Source organism: Ursus maritimus, unplaced genomic scaffold (genome assembly GCF_017311325.1).
Source record: "Ursus maritimus isolate PB19 unplaced genomic scaffold, ASM1731132v1 scaffold_11, whole genome shotgun sequence".
Lineage (NCBI taxonomy): Eukaryota > Metazoa > Chordata > Mammalia > Carnivora > Ursidae > Ursus > Ursus maritimus.
Window position 1 is genome coordinate 72,020,452 of NW_024423453.1, and position 25,755 is coordinate 72,046,206.

Genomic DNA, 25,755 nt, shown 5'->3' on the forward strand with positions numbered 1-25,755 from the left:
CATCTGTTGAAGGGCATCTCGGCTCCTTCCACGATTTAGCTATTGTGGACAATGCTGCTATGAACATTGGGGTGCATATGGCCCTTCTCTTCACTACGTGTGTATCTTGGGGGTAAATACCCAGTAGTGCAATGGCTGGGTCATAGGGTAGCTCTATTTTTAACTTTTTAAGGGACCTCCACACTGTTTTCCAGAGTGGCTGTACCAACTTGCATTCCCACCAACAATGTAGGAGGGATCCCCTTTCTCCACATCCTCTCCAACAATTGTTGTTTCCTGCCTTGTCAATTTTTGCCATTCTAACTGGCGTAAGGTGGTATCTTAGTGTGGTTTTGATTTGAATTTCCCTGATGGCTAATGATTTTGAACATTTTTTCATGTGTCTGTTAGCCATTTGTATATCTTCATTGGAAAAGTGTCTGTTCATATCTTCTGCCCATTTTATGATTTGTTTATTTGTTTCTCGTGTATTGAGTTTGAGAAGTTCTTTGTAGATCTTGGATACCAGTCTTTTATCTGTAGTGTCATTTGCAAATATCTTCTCCCATTCCGTGGGCTGCCTCTTCGTTTTTTTGACTGTTTCCTTGGCTGTGCAGAAGCTTTTTATCTTGATGAAGTCCCATGAGTTCATTTTTTCTTTTGTTTCTCTTGTCTTTGGAGATGTGTCATGAAAAAGGTTGCTGTGGCCGATGTCATAGAGGTTGCTGCCTATGCTCTCCTCTAGGATTTTGATGGATTCCTATCTCACACTGAGGTCGTTCATCTGTTTGGAGTTTATCTTTGTGTATGGTGTGAGAGAGTGGTCAAGTTTCATTCTTTTGCATGTAGCTGTCCAATTTTCCCAGCACCATTTATTGAAGAGACTGTCTTTTTTCCACTGGATGTTTTTCCCTGCTTTATCGAAGATTAGCTGCCCAAAGAGTCGAGGGTCCATTTCTGGGTTCTCTATTCTGTTCCATTGGTCTATGTGTCTGTTTTTGTGCCAGTACCATGCTGTCTTTGTGATCACAGCTTTGTAGTACAGCTCGAAATCCGACATTGTGATGCCCCCAGCTTTGTTTTTCCTTTTCAACACTTCCTTGGCGATTCATGGCCTTGGCGATTCATGGCCTTTTCTGGTTCCACACAGATTTAAGGGCTGTTTGTTCCAGTTCTTTCAAAAATGTCATTGGTATTTTGAAGATGTGGTCCATATATACAATGGAATATTACTCAGCTATCAAAAAGAACGATTTCTCAACGTTTGCTGCAACATGCATGGCACTGGAGGAAACAATGCTAAGTGAAATAAGTCAAGCAGAGAAAGACAATTATCATATGGTTTCTCTCATCTATGGAACATAAGAACTAGGAGGATCGGTAGGAGAAGAAAGGGATAAAGAAAGGGGGGGTAATCAGATGGGGGAATGAAGCATGAAAGACTATGGACTCTGAGAAACAAACTGAGGGCTTCAGAGGGGAGGGGGGTGGGGAATGGGATAGGCTGGTGAGGGATAGTAAGGAGGGCACGTATTGCATGGTGCACTGGGTGTTATACGCAACTAATGAATCATGGAACTTTACATCAAAAACCAGGGATGTACTGTATGGTGACTAACATAATATAATAAAAAATATTATTATAATTAAAAAAAGACACTAAAAAAATAAAAAAAAATAAAAAAACAAAGTTGGGTCTTGGAGTGGGAGGATGTGAAACCTTCACATGCCTCTCCGTGTGTCCTGAATGTATGTAAGCATAAATGTCAGTGCATTCCTGAGCATTTATTCCCCCAAATAAATAATTTGGAATAATGATAGCTACAATGCTGTGAGTTTTGCAATGTTTAACACCTGGTGTGCTCTGTCTTGAACGCTTTAGACACATGATCTCATTTAATTCTCATAATAATCCTGTAAGATAACAATCATTATCTCAATTTCAAAGATTGAAATTGAGGCTTAACAAAATTAAGTAACTTGCCCAAGATCATGTAGCTAGGAAGTGGAGAGGCAGGATTATTCTGCCTCTATTCTGACCACAAAAGTCTGATCTTAACCATTGTTTTATGCATCTGCTGGTCCTTGAATCCCAAGAGAATGGACGACAAATCCACTTAGCCTTGAAGGATCAGGGCTCTGGGCTGACCCTGAGATCCTCTGATTTTAGAAAGTGTCTGCAAATGGTTGTGGCCTTTAACTGATGGGTTGAGATAGACATCTGATAAGACTTCAAAAGTCTGTAGAAGGACATAATCATTTAAATAAGTATTGTCTAAGATACCACGTTACTAATGTGGTATGTAAATTCAGAAATTATTTCCAAAAGTCATTAATTGAAGATTTATTCTATATCTATTATGTACATGGCATGCCATATTTACCAAGTAAAAGTTTTGAACAGATGGTTGGTGTGACAATATCTTTATGGAGACAAGAGAACACAGTATTGAAAGAAAATCAGAACAGTTCTGTAGAGTAAGATAACAAAGATGACTTAAGACATAGATCAGAGTCAAGATGAAAAAGCAAAGAGTGAACCTATGATAATAGTGGAGTCTTGCATTTGTAGATTAATTTAATTATATATATTACATATTTCTTTATATTCATTTTATATGTATACATATTTATTTATTTATATTTATGTTATATATGTAAATATAAATATATAATTTATATATAAGGAAAGAGAGAGGGACAGGAATAGTATGTCCATCTTAAAGATCAGTAATGAAGAGCAGTCAGACCTTTTTAGTTTATTTTTCTGGGTGTTATATGCAAGTAATGAATCATGAAACTTTACATCAAAAACTAGGGATGTACTGTATGGTGACTAACATAATATAAAAAAATATTATTATTAAAATTTTTTTAAGTAAATAAAAAGGCATGATTAATACAGTAAATGTGAATACAAAAAAAAAAGTTTAAAAGTAAACTATTTCAGTGAAGCATAATAGACATAGAGTAAAATAAATCATATGCATAAATCGATAAATTTTGACAACCCATAACAAGACATAGAACATTCCCAACACCCCAGAAAGTACTTCACACCCATTTTCAGTCACTAAACCCTTACCCCCAAAATGATCCTGAAGTAGAATATCCTGAAGGTCTACCACAATAGATTAGTTTTACTTTTTTGAACATATTATACATAGAAACTTAGGGTATTTGTTATTTTGCATCTGAATTTTTTATTTTGTTCAATATTATGTTTGTAAATTTATCCATATTATTGCCTATAGCAATAGTTTGTTCATTTCCATGACTGTGCAATGTTCTCTTGTATGACTTTTACCAAGGTTTGTTCATTTTGCTGTCAATATTTGGGTTGTTTACAGGGTTAAGTTGTGCATGTTAATAGCTCATTCTTCTTTACTACTTAGTAGCCTTCCAACGTATGGATATACTATAATTTTTTTTTCTTCCTTTTTTTTTTTAAAGATTTTATTTATTTATTTGACAGAGATAGAGACAGCCAGCGAGAAAGGGAACACAAGCAGGGGGCATGGGAGAGGAAGAAGCAGGCTCACAGCGGAGGAGCCTGATGTGGGGCTCGATCCCACAATGCCGGGATCACGCCCTGAGCTGAAGGCAGACGCTTAACCGCTGTGCCACCCAGGCGCCCCTGGATATACTATAATTTTTTTAATCCATTTATTTGTGGATGGATATTTGATCTGTTTCTAATTTGAATATATTATAAATAAAGCTGCTATAAATATTCTTGTGCATGCATATGCTTTTATTTCTCTTGGCTAAGAACCTAGTTGTAGAATAGGTAGAACTTAATGATAGGTATCTGTTTAATTTTTTAAGGATCTGTCAAACTGTTTTGCAGACTGTTTGTACCGTTTAATATTCTTACTGACAGCATATGAGAGTTTCAGGTGCTTCACATCCTCACCTACGCTTGGTATGAACCACTTTTGAGCTATAGCCATTCTAGTGGGGATGTAGTTGTATCTGATTATGATTTAAATTTTCACTTCCCCAGTGACAAAGATTTTGAGCAATTTTTCATCTGTTTATTTGCCATTCATATATCTTCTTTTGTAATTCCCTGGTTTTCATTGGATTGTTTGTCTCATTATTGAGTTGTAAGTGTTCTTTATATAAACTAGATACAAGTCCTTAATAAGTGTATGATTTGTAAATATTTCCATATCATATTTCTTTTTAATTTAGGAAAAATTGTTGCTGTCATATGACAATTTATTTTTATATGAGCTTATTCAGTAATCTGCATAAGGTCTGAATTCATTTTTTAATTAAAATATTGTTTCTGTAAATTATTTTTGATATTTTAATTTACTACATATCATCCATGAAGTACAACAATTACATTTTTTCTTATCTTTATATAATTTACATATTTATTTTATTGCACTAGCTAAAATTCCCTGAAATAATGTTGAATAGAAGCAGTGACCTTTGGTATCATTTGTTCATATTTTCACTATTTCACCATTAAGTATGATGTTTGCTATATATTTGTAGTAGACTATTCATTATCATATTAAGGAAGATTTCTTCTATTTTTGCTTAGTAAGAGATTTATGACGTGTGCATGTTGAATTTAGTCAAATGCTTTTTCTGTATATATTAAGATGACCATATGACTGCAACAGGGCACAACAAAATTGGATGTTTGTATGACTGTATTACAAAGGGTGAATCTTACTTTATATCATTGTACTTTAATAGAAACAAATTAAGAGCTGTCTTAAAGTCAGTCACTGTTTTTCAGCTTGTTTGTAAAAATGTATCTGTGTATAACCTAAGTTTCCCAAGCTTCACAAGCCTTTGGGATTAGTGGCTTCATTCTGTCCGTCTACATTTCACTGGTTCTTACCATGAAGTGCTTGCCTCACTACCTAACTCCCAGCAACAAAGTCCCCAGGGGCCTCTTGAAAATACTGCTTCTGTGAGGCACTTTGTGTCCCCCAAACAGTAAAAATGTCATAGTAGAGTTGCCAGATTTGGCACATAAAAATACAAGATTACAAGTTAAATTTGAATTTCAGATAAACCACAAATAATCTTCATGATGCAATATCTGTGGTGGTCAGTGGTGAGACTGAGAGTGAGCAATCTTCTTGTTACCCTTCAACATATATAGTTCAGTATATGGGTTCAAAACCTTATGTCCCAGTGTTGTATAGGGTTTTCAGTAGGGGAGTTCTTTCTGCACCGTCTTACCATCCTGTCTGCCTAGCATGAGGCATGGTGATCCTGTAGACCCCATTGAAAGGACAGCCACCATCCTCTCCTCATAATCATCCTCTACTCCCAATGAGAAATTCTGTCCCCTTTGGGTGGACCTGCTTAACCAGGCACACCATTAACATGTCTGAATATAGGTAAGGCTTCCACTGGAAACCTTACATAACCATACACACATAGAGACAGGGTTTGGAAAAACAAAGTTTAACCCTTCATCGTATTAACCTTTATGATCGGCCCCTCTGTGAAGTCTGCAGAATAAATTGCTTTATTTAGATGCAAATGCTGGAAGAGGGTTAATCTGAAAAGGACATCCCAGCCAAATCTGTTCAACACTGACTCCTGTCTTTTTGTCAGATAATTTCCAGTGGCTCAGCCGGCCAACCACAGTGAAAGCCGACGACATGAAAAAGGGCTTTCAGTGAGAGCTTATCAAACTGAGACCAAATGCAAGCTGAGCTTTAAAGATAGGACAGATGTCAGGACTCTCCAGAGGTGGGAGACCAAGATCTGCCTGTGTTTATCATCTTTACCTCTTGGTTTTACTGTTGTTTTCTACCGGTTCAACTTGACACGTGGAACATTACTCCTTCTCAGGGTTCTGAACTCAACAAACATCTGAGAAGAGTTGTGTTCATCAAAAAATCATATACACTTGCTCATAGAGATACCTTTCTTTACATGGACCACTGATTACAGCTGGCAGTGGCTTAGAGAACTATGGCCAAAGATATTTTCATACCCAGGTTTCTGATGTTTATTGTGATCAAGTAATTTCTTGGAACACTATCACTGATGCCCCACAACTGCCCCTAAGTTAAACCCACACATCCCTTTCCCTAATCTAGCCCTACCTAAAAAATTGCATTCTTATATCCTTAACCCCCAACTTAAAGAACTAAAGTAGGTTGTTTTGTTTGTTTTTTAATTGTACCTAGAGCTTGCAAAGTGCTTTCCCACATATTATCTCATTTAATCCTCAGCACCCTCTACTAGAAGAGAGGTATTATCTGCATTTTTTATAATAGAAGTTTGAGGCTCACAGAGGTTAATGAGCTTGCTCAAGGTCAGTGATTGTCAGACTTAGGATCCAGTGACCTTTGGGCTCCAGATCCATCATTTTTATACCCCAAAAGAGGCCACATAATGGAGATCAGCACCAATACCTTCCTTAGCATCTCCAGTGTTTCAAATACATTTGAACCAATATTTTAACTTTCTTTTCAAAAAGAAGACCTGGTGATCTCAGGCTTGTATTCCTGGTTGCTAACAACCAAGAGCTACCCTCCATAGTTTAGAATGCAAACTCCAGTCTGTCCCAGTGCCTATACTCATGATATCCCTGGCACTGAGATTGAATATTAGCTACCATTTATTATGATACTCAGACTATCATTTCTCTTATAAGAAAGTCATATTTCTTTGTATCTATGATTCTATTGAAATCAGGACAAATGACAAGACATATTGAGAGAGCCTCATGCTTCCAGAAAAAAATAGACAACTGTTCTTTTTTGTAGGTAAAGTTTAGTCTCACATGTTTAACATGAAAACATGTCCAGTTACCTTCTCATGTCTCAGGAAACTGCCTGGCTCCTGCAAGCATGTGAACATATAGTCTTTGTACCACCCCAGGCTGGCTCTTGAGCAATTGCAAGAAGTTCACACTGGGCCTGTAGGTCTCCTGACTCTCTCCACTTCAGTAAGTCGTACACTAACATTTGCATACATTGCATCCTTGCCAACAACCGTCACTAGCAACCCATTGTTTTCAAAATAAAGTCCAATGATGTTAAAAATTACAGGCCAAAATGTCCCTCATTAAACTGGCTAGCCATAAGACTCTCAAATCTAGCTGGAGCCCAAATGAACTCAACTCAACTCAATTCAATTCAGTTCAATTCAACTCAGTGCATATATGTTGCGTGCCTTCTAAATATGAGGCAATATGCTTATCCAGTGGGAAGAAAGGAGAGAGAACAGAATGTTCCTCAGAGTGTTTGAACTTTACAAATGAGGATGAGTCTCAAACTCAAAGAACTCAAGTGAAGGAGAAAGTCATGGTCATTAAAGACAGGAGTCTTTAGGGCTCTGAGAAGGAAGATATTACTTTTCATTGGCCTAGGATCTCTGCCTTCAATCCTTTGCTATTCCCTTAGCTGACCAATTATTTCACAGCCACCCAACACCTTGTACAATTCCACCGCCACACAGTTGGTATCCTGTTCGTCCTGTCCGCATAGTTAGTGCTTTGGTGTGGTCTTTTGCTTTTCCGTCATCCCTCTGATCTGCCCCGTTCATTAGCCTTCCCTGGATCGCCTCAGCTCAGAGTGGCCCCTCCTAGTTTCTCACTAAACAGTGAGGGGCACATCCAGCGTGAATTTTGAATTACCTCTCAGTAGCATGTTCTGGACACTCTTCTTTAATCCACACAGAAGCTGCTGGAACACAGCGAACACAGCATACATGCTTCTGCCTCTCTAATGTTGAAAACAGATTATAACTCCAATAAAAATGCATCAGTTTATTAATTATGCTCAAAACAAATTTACATAGGCACAAACATCTTCCATTCTGATTGAGACAGCATTTTTTCTCCAGGATTCTTTCTTGAGTCAAACAGATATGACAGCCCGCCATGCTGCTTTTCTAAAAATAAACCTCCAAATCTTGGGAACCACATATGGCATGCATCCTTCCTAGGCCTCCAGGGCTCTGGTTCTTTTCTCTGCTTGGATAACCAGAATGCCAGCAGTACAGAGTTACAGACACTTCTGTGACTTACTCTGTATGTGCCACATTTTATTCTGCTGGGGACAAAACACTAGATAAACAGTTTCTCTTCTTTTTTTTTTTTTCTTCCTTCCTTAGCCACAGTGGCAGTAGAACTTGAAAATCCTAAGCCAATTTGAGTGGGGTATACTGTAGGCATGGAGTGGCAATATATGCTCAGAGCAACATGAAGCATTAGGTCAAAACAATCTACACTCCTCCAAATGTTCCTCATGTAGAGCTCTCAACTCTAACTATAGAATTTCCCATGAGGGTCAATATACGGTAAAAATAAAAGAAAGAGAGAAAGCATGCTGTGGAAGACTGATTTCAACAGAGATGGTCAGACAGCATCTTAAAGAGCAGAATGTAGGGAGACGAAGATGTCAGGGAGTAAAGAAATGTCCTGCCTCAAAGCCATTAGGGGCTGGGGGATGAGATACAGGTGGAATGAGCTGTGATTGGCAGGCCAGGAGACAGACTCAGGATCTGAGTACAGACAGACATTAAAACATGTCTACAAGGCCCAGAAAGATCCTGACACTGGTCAAGTTTTAGAATTAGTTAAAACATGGATCTCAGGCTCAGGGTTAGTCTCTCTCCCCATTTATTCATCTAGTGATACAGTTGGATATAGTGTTCTTTGAACCCAGAGATGGAAAGAGACTTAATTAAGTTGAATGTAGCAGAGATGGTAAGATTCATGAAATGTTTTATTGGCTCCCCGCATTTTGCAGCCACTGTGCTGTTAGGTGGGGCCTGTGACTATCTCTGGCCAACGAAATGTGAGTCTTCATCATTTCCAGGCTGAGGCAGCAAAAAGCCTTGTGCAACTCTCTGGTCTCTGTCTTCATTCTTCATTCCGGATTGGGCAACTACAACGTGGTAGCACTCCTGCCAGTCTGGGACTCTGAGTTACGGTGTGGAGTAGAGCCCTACTAACCCACTCTGGGCACATGGCAAGATTGAGAAAAGGACTTTTGTTCTGTCAAGCCACTGAAATTTTGGGAATGTTTCTTATGGCAGCAGAATCTAGTCTACCTTGAGAACTACAACAGACACAAATCCAGGGATGGCCTGTGAGCGAAAGAATGAAGAGTTTCACTTTAAATCAAGAGAGCTTCTTCAATAATTATTTATTTAATCATCAACGCATTCTTTAATTCATTTAAACCCACATATACTGATAATCTTCTGTATATCTGTACCAGATATACCAGGCTAGGGATACAAAGGTGAATACATAAATCCTGTGATTGCCCTCGGGATGTTGACAGTCTGGCCAGGAAAGCAGACACGTGAGAGCGTGAACAGCATGCAGAGACGTACATATTGTAGAAGTGCTATGTGCATGGTGCTCCAGAGCTGTTGTGGAAACCCCAAGCTGCTGCAGAGAGTCCGGCAGAGCTTCCCAGCTCATTTGATCTGAAGGGCCAAAAAGACAGAGAAGGAAAAGATGCTCCAATTGGAAAGATAGCACTTAATTGCTCAGAGGCAAACAGAGTGAGGCTGTGTGGTTTACCAGGACAGGGAGACAAAGTTTGGCCCAGAATGAACCAAGGAGTGTGGATCTTATCTTTCAGACCATAAAGAACCATTGAAGGATTTTATGGGAAGTTGTACTAGGGCACCTGTTAGGAGCTTGTTGCAAGAATCCAGGTGTGTGCAGATAGAAATCTAAACGAAAATGGTCGTGGAGGACATGGAGAATCAGGAACATTCCTTTCTGTTCTATGGCAATTATTAAGGGGACTTTGGGCTACTAGGCTACAACAGGAAAAATTCTCCTCTTGGAGAAATGCCAGGACTCTTCCCAGCAGGTTTTCATGCAACACAGTCCAAGGTATCATAAATGTAACATCCCAGAAATCCTGGCATTTTTCCAGTTCCCTTCACTCAGGCCACAGTGACTCTGCAGGGATGGCTTGGAAATAATGAAGCTTAAGAAACTCTCCGAAAGTAATCAAATGTTTTGTCTTCTGGTGCCGTGTCCTTCTCATTAACTTACTGTGGAGATTCATTAATCCAGTGTAAAACTGTAATTAAAAATAATCTCCTTTTCTTGGAGAAATGGGGAGAATAGGGGGCTCAGAATGGAGCAGCAAATAACTAGGCCGATTACCACAGTCAGGACATGATGATAGCAATTCACCTTTCTCTCCCTTTCTGTAAATTTCTCTTTATTGGAGAAGCAGCAGGCTTTTGCACTGAACAACTTTCCTTCACTTGTGTATATTGCATTATGGCATTTTGAGTTTCATTCCCACCCATGGGCTCAACTGCTTCTCATACCCTCCATGTGAGACAGCTGGTGAATCCCTTTTCACAGGTGGAGAAACTGTGGCCCAGCTCATGTGGGGACAACCCCCAAGCTCAGCACAAGACATTAGAATGCTGCTTCCCTTATCTCAGTGTGAAGCCCATTTTGTTTTACCAAGCTGGTACCCCAAACGCTACTGTGGCACCATTGGAGCTGCAGGGTGGACACAGGACCTGAGGCCCTGCTCCACGGTAGGCATGTATAGGGCCAGAGTCATGACCAAATGCATGTGGAAAAACATGAGCTTCATGGTCAGGGAGACCTAGTTTGAATCCAGCCTCTGTCATCTACCAGCTATGTGGCCTATGACAATCAGGGATGATTTCTGGGACTCAGTTTTCTCATCAGTAAAATAGGGTTTAATAGTTCTTATTCATTCGACAAATATTTATTAAGCAATGAAAGGCTGTTCTAGATGCTGGGAATATAGCAGTAAATAAAGTAGTTCCTCCCTTCATGGAGCTTGCATTCTACTGTATTAGGTGGGGAGACAGGTAATATCTGTCTTGCAGGGTTGATGCAGATGAAGTAACTTGTCATAGAGTAGATGCTAGGAAATTCTCACTTCTTCTGCCTGCAATTTCTTCTCCATAAGATGGTTTCTGAAGAAAGCTATAGGTGAGGGGGTCTCCTTAACTCCCCATCTTACCTACTCTTTCCTCGTGCACTCCTCCCTACTCCTCACAGCTTGTGTCCAGTTCTGTTTTATTTTGCTTTGAGTACTCAAGCCCTTCTGAAGAGCATCCAGACATAGGTGTAAGTTCAGCCTACTCTCAGAGACCTTACTTGTTAACTAGTGAAGAAATGCCTAGAAGACCTGAAGGAATAAATCTAGAGCCTGCATATTCAGACTGTGTGACAGGCTCTGGGGATCCAGTATGGATTTCCCTGCCTCATCTACAAATCACATTATGAGGGTGGGCATCTAGTGCTCAAAGTCAGGTCCTCTGTCATAATCACAAAGGAGCTGGATAGAAGGTCAAGAAAGTCAGTGGTTTTCCCCTGAGAGTCTGGAAGTCCTAGGGGCTTCCCTCAGGGCCTCAGGGAAGGGAGAGAAAGGGCCAAAGGGCCCTGAGCTGGCTCTACTCTCTCTCTCTACCTCCATCCATTTCAACATAAATAGCAGCAATTCTGTAAACCAGAGTTTCAGAAGAATTCTAGTGAGACCCTACAGCTCTAGTCCCCCAGCCAGCTTTTCCCAGACCCAGATCTTGACCTTCCATCTGACACCTAACCACTGCAGGGAGAATAGTCACAAAGTCACAGAAGGCACACTGGAATCACAGCCTCTAGCACCCACAGTAGGATCCTTAGGTCCAATCCTCTTCCAACATGGGTTATTGTGAACTCCCAACATCTTCCTTAGAGGTCAGGAAATATCCCACCCTGCAATAGAGGCAGAATTCTGCAATCAGAGAGCAAAACCTTTCACTCTCCAGGGGAGCTCAGATTGAAGATGAAAGAACCCCTGGGAGAGGGTACCAAGTACCAGTGATCTTTTCCCTGAGTCCAGGGACAGACGAAGGAAACAAGGGTTGAGTTCCTGACCTAGGAAAGAAGTCAGGAAAAGGGAAAGGAGAGAAGACACCTGCTGGCCCAGAGACAGAGGCTACTTGCTTAACACTTGGGTCCTGACAAAATGCTTCCCCTGGTGTCTATGGAAAATTGACCTTCCCAAATTTGCCCCACACAGGATTTCTTTAATTTAGGAAAGATTCATTATACCCAGATGTGCCCAGATCAACTAGACTGTGGAAGGTAGAAAAATGCAGCAGTCACAGACCCTTCCCTTGAGATCAGATATTCATCAGAGGACAACAGGAATTTGGGGACAGCCATAGATCAACTGGGGTGCTCTTGCTCTATGAGATGGCCTCTGGTACCTAAGAAAATTGATTAAACTGGTGTGAGGCTCTGAGAGTCCCTGCAGAAAGAAAATAACCAGAGTAGCTATAATTGAGCACCTGTGCACCTGATCATTACCATACATGAGTATGCCAGAATGTCACAAAATTCCTGTGTGGAAGATACTGTCATTGCTATTATTATTATTATTATTATTATTATTGCCATTTCACAGAAGAGCAAAATGAGGTTTCAAGGGATTCAAAGGCAGCCCAAGGTTGCCTAGTTATGGATGAAGGTAAAGACATCAAACTCAGATATACTGCTTCACAGAAGCTCAAAAATATGTTCAGTAAGGAAGCCATTGTACATTACGAAAGATATAAAAATCAGAACAGGTTTGCTGAACCCCAACAATAAATATAGTGGGTTTTGTTTCCATCCCATAAGGTAAGGAAGTTGATGCAAGAAACTAACACAGCTTGAGCTCTACTATGTGCCCAGCACTGTGTAATACCACTTATGCGTACTATGTCACCGAACCTTCCCCCAGCAACAGTGTGAAATAGGCATTCCAATAGCAATCAAAGTCTTAGAGAGGAAGTTGCCTGCCACCAGAGATTCAAACCTACGTCTGACATTCCCAAACTAGGACTAACATTCCACATTGGTCACTTTCTGCAGAAAAACCAATCTTGTAGAATAGATGAAAAGGACGGGGATAGGGATGGGGATGAAGAGGGTGGGTTGAAGAGAATAGAGAGAAAGGCCAGAAGGAATTTACCATTGTCCTAAAAGCTAGACAGGCATCTAGGCTTCTAGAGATTTGGCTAAGCTGGGCTAAATTGGGGTGGGCTAAATTGGATGCAGTGAAGGAGGGCTGTCTACTTTCTCAGACCAAACTCCTCCCTCAGCAAGAAGGTTGGCCATAAACTACAGATGACTCCATGGCTAAAGGCAAAACACTTTTGAAGGCACTTCTAGCAAACAGCTTAATTGCACCAGGCAATCCGTGCCGTTCCCTCAATAGATAAATAGCTGCCACAGAAGGCATTAATTGGAATAGGCTTAAATAGCTGCTGTTTATTTGCTGTCGCAGAGAAAGCAACTCTTTGAGCCTCCAATAGGGAAGCCTGGCTGGATCTCTTCCCCCACCCCTGTGCCTCCCCTCCCCATCCAGCCCTCAGGCCCCTCCTTCCCTCCTTTTGGGAGCGGTGCCGGATCAGCGTTTTTATTTTATGTTGCCTGATTTATCTGTTCTGTGAAGCTTTCATTTCAACTTGGAGAATGTTCAAAGTAAAGCTCACCCTGTTACAGACTTAATTGGACCATATTTCAGTCCCAGTGCATCTGTTCAGTGTGGCTTCCTTATCCTGGGTCCATAAACTTTTATTAAGTTATATATCAGGGAATATACATATATATTCCACTAACATGTTTGGGATCTTTTTTCTCCTTTTTTTCCCTCCTTTTCTTTTGTTGTTTTTATTTTCACCACGGGGGAGGAATGTTGATGGGCCCAGAGGGACATGGAATAGAACTTACTCTATTTCCCTATTTTTGTTTAAAACAGAAAGGACAGGGTCACATTAACCTCAATTTAGTGCAGCAACTAGATGTCAGACTTGGGATTCTGCTAATTTCCATTCGGTTTATTGGGTATGTTTGATATGCTAATTATCAACACCCGCCTCCCCAACCCCTCCAGGAAATTTGCCTTTCAATAGCACAGCTCTTGGGGGAAGGGGAGAGAGATAAGGGAAAAGGGATAATTTTGAAAAAGGAAAGAGACTTAAAGCCTTAAAGCGGAACAGCAAAAATGGTTCCCTCAATCCTGTTTAGTAATTTGAAATATCATATTAAAATAGATGCAAAAGTACCATGCCACCTGGAGGGAAAACATACCTTTTCCCTTGGGCCCCTGGTTCCTGCATTTGACAGTTTGGATTGAAGGCTCTGATGGATTAACCTGTTACTAATGTCATAATTGCTCTAATATGATGCAATAAAATTTCTCTCCTTTGAAAATTGTCTTGGTCTATCCCCATCCCCAGGTTGAGATGCTGCTGAGTCAAGCAATAGAAGGTGGCAGAAGAAGGTTTTCCAAAAAAATTCTGGAAAAACATTTGAAAGTACAGAGCAGAGCGGCAGGTTTCTCCCAGTAACAACGCTCACCAGTTGCATGTGATGAGGAGAGCTTCCTGCTTTCCAATGTGTGCAGCACAACTCAGATTAGCCTTGAATCCAGAATTTCTGTATTGGTGTCCACGGAATTTTAAAGCTTATCAAAATTTCCAAAACCAAGTGCAATCCTTTCCAACATCACTTTAAACCTGCATATCCACATATCAGTCAGCTCTCTGGATCTGCTGCCCAGCTTCAGGTCCTGAGAGAGTACTTTCCTAGTAGATTTGAGGGTCCTCCCATGCCTTCCCCTGCCTTCACTACCCTTCTCATCACCACCCATGGTTATTGATCTTCTTTCTTCTAGTCATTCTTCACTGTTTTGCTTGTGGAGAGGAGCCCCTTTGCCTTTCCCCTCTTACACACAGCAGTCTGAGGATCCTTGCTTAACCAGCCTCAGAATCTGGAGGAGCCTGCCATTCCCATTCCAAGGGGCTCTCCACATCATCCTCAACAATTTATTCTCAAACACGCTTCAGTTAAACATTGCAGCAGGAAGAGAACGAACTGGACAATCAAACAAATCTGGGACTGAATTCTAGCTCTGCCATTAGTTCTGAGGCTTTAGACACATGGTTTAACCTCCCTTAGCCTGTGTGAAGCACATACAATTTAATTACCTTATAGGGTATCTTCAGGTTTAGAGATAGTGGATGTGAAAACATTTAGTGCGGAGCCTGACTCATGGATTTATTATTATTATTATTATTATTATTATTATTATTATTATTATTATTATTTTAGTAGCAATATTAGACCATTACTATTATTATCACCATATTATTTTGTTGTTACTGTTACTATATTGAACTGTTACTTATTATTGTTAGTTTACACATGAAGAAACTGAACCAAGAGTTTCATTTAATGTCAATTTTTAAATTTTGTTTCGGCTAAAAACATACATGCAACATAGGTACGTGGCCCTGTGCTAGGTGTTGGAGATGATAGAAAACGGAAGCAGAGTTGCTTCTATTTTAAAATTCCGGATCCAGTTGGGGGAAGAGTGTGTGCGAAGGGAGAAAAGGATGGGGAAGGTGGAGAGAAAGGAGCAGCCTTCACCCATGGAGAACCACCACAGCACTAAGTGCTCTAGACAAAGTACACCCAGAATGTCTCCAGAGGTGCAGAGTAGGGGTGGCTAGCTGGGAAACCCGGAAAGGTATCTGAACAGCTGTGCTATTACAGACGGGTTTTGATGGAGAAGCATGTGTTTACCAGACAGAAAAGAAAGAATAGCATTAAGAGTAGAAAAAAGATGATTTATACAAAAGCCTGGGGATGAAGGTACATAAGGTGTTAGGGAAGTTCACTGTATAGGAATATTGGGTGTCTAAGTAGAAGTGGCTAAAACCTAGTGTGTTCGTCACTTACTGCTGCTTAATAAGTTATTCTAAAACTTAGCTTAAAGCAACAAACATTTATTATCTCACAGCTTCTGTGGGTCAGAAATCCAAATGTACCTTGGCTGGGGCCTCTGGCTCTGGATCTTGTCTCCAAGGCAGCAATCGAGGTGTAAGCCAGGACTACAGTCATCTCAAGGATATACTTCAGAGTGATGCACTTCCTTTTTTTTTTTTTTAAGATTTTATTTATTTATTTGACAGAGAGAGAGACAGCCAAAGAGAGAGGGAACACAAGCAGGGGGAGTGGGAGAGGAACAAGCAGGCTCCCAGCAGAGCAAGGAACCTGATGTGGGGCTCTATCCCAGGACCCCGGGATCACACCCTGAGCCGAAGGCAGATGCTTAACAACTGAGCCACCCAGGCACCCCAAGGGTGATGCACTTCCAGACTCACTCGTATGGCTGTTAGCAGGGTTCAGCTCCTCACTAGCTGTTGGCCAGAGACCTCCCTCAGCTCCTTGGCATGTGTGTCTCTCCATAGGGCAGCTGCCTTCATCAGAGTGAGTAAAGTGAGAGGCAAGAGAGCAAGGTAGTGCAAGCAAGGTGAAAACCAAGGTCTTTTTCTAATCTCAGACATAACATTCCACCACTTTCGCCATATTCTCTTGGCTAGAAGCAGGTCAGGAACAGGGTTACACAGGAGTGAATACGAGGTAGGGCCACCTTAGATGCGTGTCTACCACATGTAGGCTGGGGGAAAGTTGTGAAGACAATTATATGCTCAGCCAAGGAACTTGTACTTTATTTTATGAGTGATGGGAAGCTACTAAAAATGTCTAAGGGCTGGGGAGTGGAGATATTGGTGCAATTAGATTTACATTTTAGATTGGATCACTGGCAGCAGTTGAAGGAAGGACTCCATGGGACAGATTGGCGATGAGGCCAGCCTTGAGCCTGTGGGACTGCTCCAAGACCAAGGCAGTGAGAGAAGAGGTGGAAAGGAGGGATCAGGTTGCAGAGCATTTTGTAAATAGAAACAACAGATCTGACTCGATGATTGATTATAGGGTGAGGAAGGGAAGCGAGTCAAAGCAGGGTAGATTAACTGGGAATTCCTATATAGGAATTCCTATAAAGGAGTAATATGACCAAGAAACACTGAAGGTAAACACTTCTGGGGTGGTACTGAGCAAGAGCTATCAGACTCTGAACTGATCCTTGCCCAGGTAATTGGANAGCAGGAATGAGAACTCAGGCGTGTGCTGCTCTGTTCTCTGCAGCCTAACACTATGGTGTTAAAGAGCTCAAACTTTGGATGCAGAGGGTCTGGGCCCTAATCCTGGTCCCATCATTCACTAATAATGTGATGTAGAATGAATTATTGCCTTGTCTGAGTTTCTTTAGTGTAAAATGGATACAGTGCTGAAAGTTACTTTAACAGATGATTATGAGGATTAAATAAAATAACCTATGCAACATGCTTAGCATAATCTCTGACACCTGCTAAGTATTAGCTGTTCTAAATGTTCTCAGGCACTGTGTGGGTGTTTGCATTATCCCGGGGCTCAGTTCCAGCATCCTTTAAATCTTACCTAGAGATGTGCAGAGTACTTTAACTACAGGTAAATTTGCCCTTAACCCAAATCCTGGCCCTTTAGGATAGCTGTAGCATCCATAAGCAGTTATAGTCAGAGTCCAGTTCCTGTTGTATTGCATTTCAGCATTTTCTGCCTCCTGGAGTTTGGAATATACTTCATGCCCACTCCTGTCTCCAGCGAAGCAGAAATCTACAATGCCCCTTTCGCTATTTCTTTGTCCCCACAGAGCTCAGAGAACCTTATAAATAGCAAGCAATGCCTTCTTTTTTAATTATTGATATATAATTGACATATAGCATTATATTAGTCTCAGATGTGCAGCATAATGATTTGATATTTGTATATATTGCAAAATGAAGACCACAATGAGTCTAGTCAACATCCATCACCACACATAGCTACATTTATTTTTGTGATAAGAACTTTCAGATTTATTCTCTCAGAAGCAACACTTTAAGGATCAATCTCTCTGTCGCTTCCTTTACTCCACTAGTGTGTAGTAAAGATGCACTATGCACAAGCACCTGAGTTTGTACTGCTGGGGATACACTGGTGAGTGGAACGAATTGTTCCTGAATCACAGGGCTTACTTTCTAGCGGGAGAAGTGGAGAAGAAAGAATGGAAAGAAGTGCTAAGAAGGGAATGAACAGCAGTGAACGGTCAGAAGAGGCCTCTTTGAAAAAGTGACATTGTAGCTGAAGGTTGAGAAAAACTAACCACTTAAAGAGCAGCACGGGGGATTCCAGGCAGAAGAAACCCCAAGTGCCAGGATTGAGGGTGGGGATGGCTTGGGGTGAGTGCTCCAGGAGCTAGAATAAGGCCATAAAGCAGTATTCTTCAGTAGAAAGGTCAAGTGAGCCACATATGTGATTGTGAAATTTCTATAGCCACATTAAAAAAAATAGAAATTAATAGGTAAAATAAATAAAATAAAATAAATTAATAAATAAATTTTTAAATAAATAAATAATAAATAAATTTTAAAATAAATAACAGGTAAAATAAATAAAATAAAATAAAATAAATTTTATTTAATCCAATATAATATATGTAATTTCTTGTAGCCACGTTTAAAAAGTAAAAATAAAATTTCAATTGTAACTAGACACATTTCAAGTACTCAGTGGTCATGCATGACCAGTGGCTACCATACTGGACAACACAGCCCTAGATTAAGGGAGAGGGACATTATATGAGAGAAGATTGAGGGGATAGGGCCAGTCATGCAAAGCCTATGGAATATGGTAAGGAGGTTGGGTCATTCTAGGTGTGATGGGAACTAGGGTAGTCTCTTTGTGAAGAATGATTTCTAGAGGGAGAGGAGAAAGTTAGGGCTCCCCTGTAACAGTGTAAGTGGGAGATAACAGGGACTTGAACAGAAGTATTAGCTGTGACGGTAAAGATAACTAACACTTATTGTTAGTGTCCTAAACCCTTCCTGCGGATTAATTTATTTAATCCTCAGAGTGACCCCATGAGGAAAGTGCTATTTTATCCCATTTTCCAGATGAGAAACTGAGGCAAGGATAAGGATGAAGCTGGGATTTGAAATAAGGCAGTTCTGAAGCTCTGCTCTTGGCTACTAGGTTATGACACTTTTCTGACAGAGACAAGAGGACCAGTGTGCTAGACATATTTGGAGGAGAACCGGCGGAAAGAATTGGAGGTTACACTGAGGAAAGGGAGGGATCCATGAGGACCCTAAAGGCTTCTGCTTGAACACTCCACTGGTTGGAGATGCTTACAGTTGGTGGCACAGGAAAGAGAGGACCTTGAGAGGAACAGTGCTGGGAATAAAGAGCTGACTCTGTAGATGTCTATGCTGACAGCTAGGAGAAGCGAATGGGGATGTGAGGTTGCAGATGGATGTGAGTCTTCATGGCACAGGAGAGGTCTGCTCTGCTCTGAAGATAGACCTTTGGGAGCCATCTGCAGGTAGAAGGCATTTGGGAAAATGATGAGCTCCCTTGGGGGAGAAGGACAGAATGAGCAAAGACTAAAGAAGCCCCAACACCAAGCTCTACAGGTCTTTCAGATGCAAGGATGGGGAAGATGAGCTCAAACAAGGAACCTGAGGAGCACATCCAAGTCGTCTTTGCTCCCTACCTATTTCCATGTGCTGTCATTCTGCTAGATAGTCTTTCTGTTCTCCATCCCCCAGCCTCCTACTTATATAGACCCAGCTCAGAAGACATCTGCTCTAGAGGCTTTCTTCATACTCTCTGAGGCAAAGTTGACCATTCTCTCCTATATTAATTTCCTATAAAAATTGCCACAAACTGGGTGGCTTAGACAATAGAAATGCGTTCTCTACAGTTTTGGAGACTGGAAGTGTGAAATGTGAACTCTGGCAGGTGCAGGCTCCCTCCAGAGGCTCTGGGGGAACATCCTATTTCTGGTGGCCTCAAGTATTCCTTGGTGTGTGGCAGGATGCTCTCATCTCTGCTTCTGTCTTCACATGACCTCTTCTCTGTATCTGTGTCTGTCTTCTACATCTCTCTCTTTCTCTCTCTCTCTCTTTTTTTTTTTTTGAAATGTATTCATTTATTTTAGAGAGAAAGAGAGAGCACAGGGGAAGGGGCAGAGGGAGAAGGAGAGAGAGAATCTTAAGCAGGTTCCATGCCCAGCACAGAGCCCATGCAGGACTCGATCTCACAACCCTGAGATCATGACTTGAGCCAAAATCAAGAGTCAGATGCTTAATCAACTGATCCACCCTGGCGCCCCCTCTGCATCTCTCTTATGAGGACACTTGTCATTGGATTTAAGACCAACACCAACAATCCAGGATGATCTCATCTCTAGATCCTTACTTTCATTACATCTGCAAATGTAATTTGGTAAAAAGTAGGTATTTGGTAAAAGTACCAAATAAGGAAACCCAGGTTCTGGGGTGAGGAAGTAGACATATTTTCCTAAGGCCAACATTCAACGCACTGCCCATCCTCTGAGCTCATTCTTCTCTCTGTAGTTACCTCCAATACAGCAAGTAATGGAGACATATAAGTGTTTCCATTCCAACTAGAACATGACTTCTCAACACAGACAGTATGTCCCCCAAGGAAAAGAAAATTGGTTGAGGAAGGAGAGATTCCTCTTTTTTATTTTTTTTTAAGGATGAAGTACAGATATACATATAGTACATTAAAGTAATATATAGTATTCCATGGTATTGAAATTTCATGGTGGGGGGAAATTGAGGGGGAAAAGTCTCAGCAGGCTCTGCAGATAGAAGGTGGGGGTTGATAATGGGGGGGGGAGTGTGAGAAACACTGAAATAGACTATTTTTCCCCGAAGGTAGTTACCATGTCATGTTCATATCTTTGTAAGGCTCATACACACTCCCAGCCCCTGTGCGCACAGACTCCCACACTCACATTCCCAAAGCACCAGCACAAGGCTAGGAACTGAAAGGACAGTTCCGGCGAATTAAAGACGAACAGATTTGCCTCCCGCATGTTCTCAGATGCTTCATTTAAAGTCTGACTGTAGTGGCCATTGCAGTCGTGGGTAGAGCCAAATCTAAACCCCCCCTCACCCTCCAGTTAATCTGCCCTCTGTCTCTGCCCACACCCGCACGGCAGTAGTATTTTGAATTATGGACTTTAATAGGCGTCTATTTTACAGCCTAAAGACACAAAGTCTAACGATTTGAAATATCACTCCTGCAGCCATCGCTCCCTTCAGAACTCTACATATTTAAACAGAATTTCAGTTACCAGAAAAACTCATCTTTAGAGAGAAAGGGGAGGGATGGGGGTGGGAAATCCACTGATTTCATGTTTTATCAAGAGGGAAAGAGTGTCGAGCGAGGCTTGCTGAACACCAAACGGGCTCCAGTGTGGTGAATTTAGCAAGGCAGAGAGCAGTGCAAATTGGAAGATTTAAAAGTCTGAAGTTTAAACATCGCTTTTGTTTTCCCAGGCTCTAGATATTAATAACACTATTGTGCAAATTATAAGTCTTCCCTTTTTAGGAGGGAATTATGCATTAAATTAAACATTTGCATAAACCAATGGATCGCAATTCTTTTTTTTTTTTTAAAGATTTTATTTATTTATTTGACAGAGATAGAGACAGCCAGCGAGAGAGGGAACACAAGCAGAGGGAGTGGGAGAGGAAGAAGCAGGCTCATAGCGGAGGAGCCTGATGTGGGGCTCGATCCCACAACGCCGGGATCACGCCCTGAGCCGAAGGCAGACGCTTAACCGCTGTGCCACCCAGGCGCCCCAATGGATCGCAATTCTGATGGCAGACACCTCCAAGTCCCCTGCCCTCTGCACCTCTCTCCTGGCCCAGTGAGTCCTTTAAGCAGGGCCGCTCCTGGGCTGCACTGTGCTATTGGAAACTCTCATGGCCTTTCTCCCAGCATCTGTTTCTTTTGTTTTGTCTTACAGGTAACTGTGACGCCCTGGGGCACGTCCTCATAGGTGTTTTTCTGAAATGCAATTTGCTCATTAACTGGTCTCTTTGGTTTCAATCTCTTTGTCTTCCAGTCCATCCAGAATCCTTCCCTCCACTTGTCCACTAATCTGTCATTTTCCATCTTGACACTTCTGTGCTCAGGAATCTGCGATGGGTCCCTGCTGCCTGTAAAATAAAGCCCGCTGCCTCAGCTGCTTCTCAGGGCCCTCCCCCTGTGCTGGGACATGCCCTGTGTCCTGTACCGCTAGACACTAGCCTTGTGCTCTAAAAAAGCCAGACGCCTCCTCACATACCTGTCGCATTCTCATCTCCAGGCCTCACCCCTGCTGGGTCTTCCACCTGAAATGCCTTCTCCTTCCTTTCCATTCTTCCCACTCTTCCCCTCCTTCAAGGGTCAGTTCAGATCCCACCTTCTTCACAGAGTTTGGACACAGTGGCCCACTCTGAGGAGGGGGTTTGACACTCAGCCACGTTCTGTCCAAATATGTCATACCTAGCCTTTAGCAAGGAGCTTCCTAACTAGTAAAAAAATAAGATATTTTACATTTTGGTTGTGACCTTCCCAGTTCTATACAAGATGGTAAGAAATAGCATCAGTGTTGCTTTGTTCATTTATTATTTCCATTAGTAGAATTGTATTAGCCACCATTTGTGAAGTGCTTATAGCTGACCAGCTTACATAGTAATTTATATCCTTGAGTCTCTCACAAGCAACTCTACACACTGTCCAGATATTCAGCCTGGAAATATGGGAAAAGGGAGGTTATTGGGTGAGAGCATGTATTTTTTTCTTGTTCTACCTCTGTCCTGGGCTCTGTACAGAGAACTTAATAGTTGTTATCTCATTTGATCTTTTTCTACCCAGTTATCAATAACCATGTGTTTCAATCCCATTTCTCAGATAAAGCAACTAGGGCTCGGGGGGGTGGTTAATAACTTGTTTAAATGCAATGACTGGAGAGTGCAGAACTGAAAACTGAATGTTTGTCTGGCTAAAAAGTTTCTCTTTCCACTCTGTGCCATTTCAAACAGCCATTACTGAGATATGCAGTAAATTCTCTTTTTCATCTGTAGAATGGGAAGAGTAACTCAGTGGTTTTTTTTCAACTCTACTCTAGGATGGAGATTGTGCTTGAAAAATCTCTGCTGCATTGTGTATTAGCTTGTCATAAATATCATTTGGCTGGAGCCTGGAAATCCGCTTTCATTTATCCAAGCTGCATAAAGCACCACAAAGCCAGGAAGAAAGCTTCACCTACTGAGACCTGTAAATATCACTTTCCAGTAGTAAACAGCTTGGTGCGATAGTATTTCCTTCTGCCATGATGGTGCATGCACTACGACAACTGTGCCTGCCTCTGCACAGGACATTAAATGCACCTGGTGGGGCTACTATGTAAGAACATATTTAGGCTGCATTTGATGTGCAGTGTGTGTGTGTGTGTGTGTGTGTGTGTGTGTATGTGCGTTAAATAGAGAACTAGATACAGTTTCCTCTTCCCTTGGTTAGAGTCACCAATAAAATATGGAGCCATAAGTTTTAGTGCAACAACAAAAGCCATCAAATTCTATCCTTCAATACACTGAGAACAAACCATTACGAGAAAATGTAGGGATTCCAGGGGGAAGTCATCTGCCCTTTACCTCCTTACTCCATTTGTGGAGTCTATATTGTTATACACAAGCTCTGCCATCATCAACTTTCCCTTCCTGCTTTTTCATAAGATATAAAACTTTTAGTCACAGGTACTAGAGAAAAAGTGTGGTCAGGAAAATAATTTTCCCAACTTTTATTTTTCAGCAAAAAATATCCCTTCTTTCCAAGGACAATTTAATGTGGAATCTTAACACATAAAACAGAGAATGACATTTTGTTATGGATACTTATTTATGAACTTAAATTTTTATCATTTACTTAATTTAAATTCAACCCAATGTGAAAGTTCAATGAACACTAAAATTTTAAATCAGGATTATGGATGACATGTGCAGTCATATGCATCTCAGGATGCAATCAGCAAAATCCTAATCCCAGTGAATAAGTAGTAAGGTACTTGACCATACAATTTTACCTGAACAAATATAAGCAGGTCTGACTTAAAATAAAATAAAGTAAAATTAAAGTAAATTAAATTAAAAGCAAAAATGGTATTGAGCTACAACTGTGCTAATCACTGGTTTAACTGTAAGAATTTCACATGCAGAAGACAGTGTAAAAAGCTTTATTCTGAGATCTGCATAAATCTGTGCCAGTGTAGCAGCCCAATTGTACATGCTGGTGGGCTCCTGTGTATTTTCATTTGACATACAGAAGATTTGGATAGTGTATACGTGTGTGTGCTTGCCCGTCTGTGTGTGTGTGTGTGTGTGTGTGTGTGCATGTTTATTGAAGCTTTGATCTGGAATAAAGTATTTTAAGTTACAAGAAATGAGAATCAAATTAATGGGGAACTCTTGAAATAATGATCTTCACTGCTTTAAAATTCCAGACAACACAATATGAAAGCACTTATTCTAAGGTTTGGGGGTCAGCTGCAGTAGATCTGAGCCCAGAGTCACCAAATGTGGGCTGCTTTCTTAATTTAAATCTTAGCGGACCATACATGGAGCGATAAGACTCCATCGACTTTCAAGTGATCAAAGGGCGTGGAACAAGTACAATCTGTTCCTCAGCAAGAGAAGGTGGTCCTGGCACATCTTCATATACCTTGATTGTGCCACTTCTTTAAGAACCACCAATGGGACTCCAATGCATGCGTCAGCCTGTCTCAGCTTCTGAGCTTGGCACCAAGTGTCTTTGTAATCTGACCCCAGCGTTATCACACTGTAACTCCCACCTGAGTCTCCTTCTTTTGTTGTCCTCCGAACTTATCTTCTTATCTAGTTTCATATATTTTATTCTTGAAGCAATTAAATGTCAATTCCTTTTAATAAGCTTTCTAAAACCATTTTACCATAATGTCCAGACAGAAATATTGTTGGCATTGCTTTGTTCATTTATTATTGCTATTAATAGAATTATATTAGACACCATTTATTAATTACCTACTATAGGCCAGCTTGCATATAGATTTATGCCCTTTAATCCTCTCAAGCAACCCTGCATTATAGTGATATTTAATTTACATTATAGGTTTAGAATAGTTATACAACCTGCCCAGATGTCACACAACTATAGAGGGTAAGATAAAATTCAAACCCATGTCTGTTGGTTCCAAGATCCACCACAGTTCCATCTGCTCTGCTGTATTCTTTCTCTAAACTTCTGTGTGCTAGTTCCTTTGTACATTCAATCAAGATAGCATTTACAAGTTTTATGGCAAATTAAATGTTCCTGTGTGTTTGTTTCTTGCATGGAACTCTGAGGACTTTGTGGAGATGCAAATTCTATCTGAACCAGACCTCTAGGTCTGGCATATAGTTATAGCTCAAAAATTAGTTGGATTTAATCTAAATGAAAAGAACCATTAAATTGGTGTCTCAGAGTAATACTATCTCATCCATTAATCTACCTCCAGGCAAGAATAGCAAACAATCTATCCTGGATAGAAAATGTTCCTGCTTTTAATGATTATTACTACATTTTCATCCTAGGACTGTTCTTAGGATCTAGATCAGCATTTCTCAAAAAGAGGTATTACTCAAGGGGATGAACAGGGCTCCCTGCTCCCAAATATTGAGCAAATTCTTCATATTAAACAAATTCTATTGGAAACCTTAGCATTAGCATATTAAAGACTCTCAAAAGTAAGGGAAACCAGTTAATCTTGGTCAATCCAGTATTTCACAAACTTGTAATAGCACCATACAGTTTATGTAGATACCACCTACTGGCAGTCCTTGGACACAGGATCTGTAGAACCCTCTTTGTAAAGATGAGGTCTGACCTCATCCTCCACTGACCGACATCCTGCTATGTTCCAAGAAGACTTTATGGTGGCTGAGCTGCACTTGAGTTTCAGTCTGTGTCTTCTCTGTGCTCATAGGGAGCTGAGAACCATTTATGTCTTTCCATTTTAAACAAGGGGACTAGTTTTCCTAAGCCTTGTT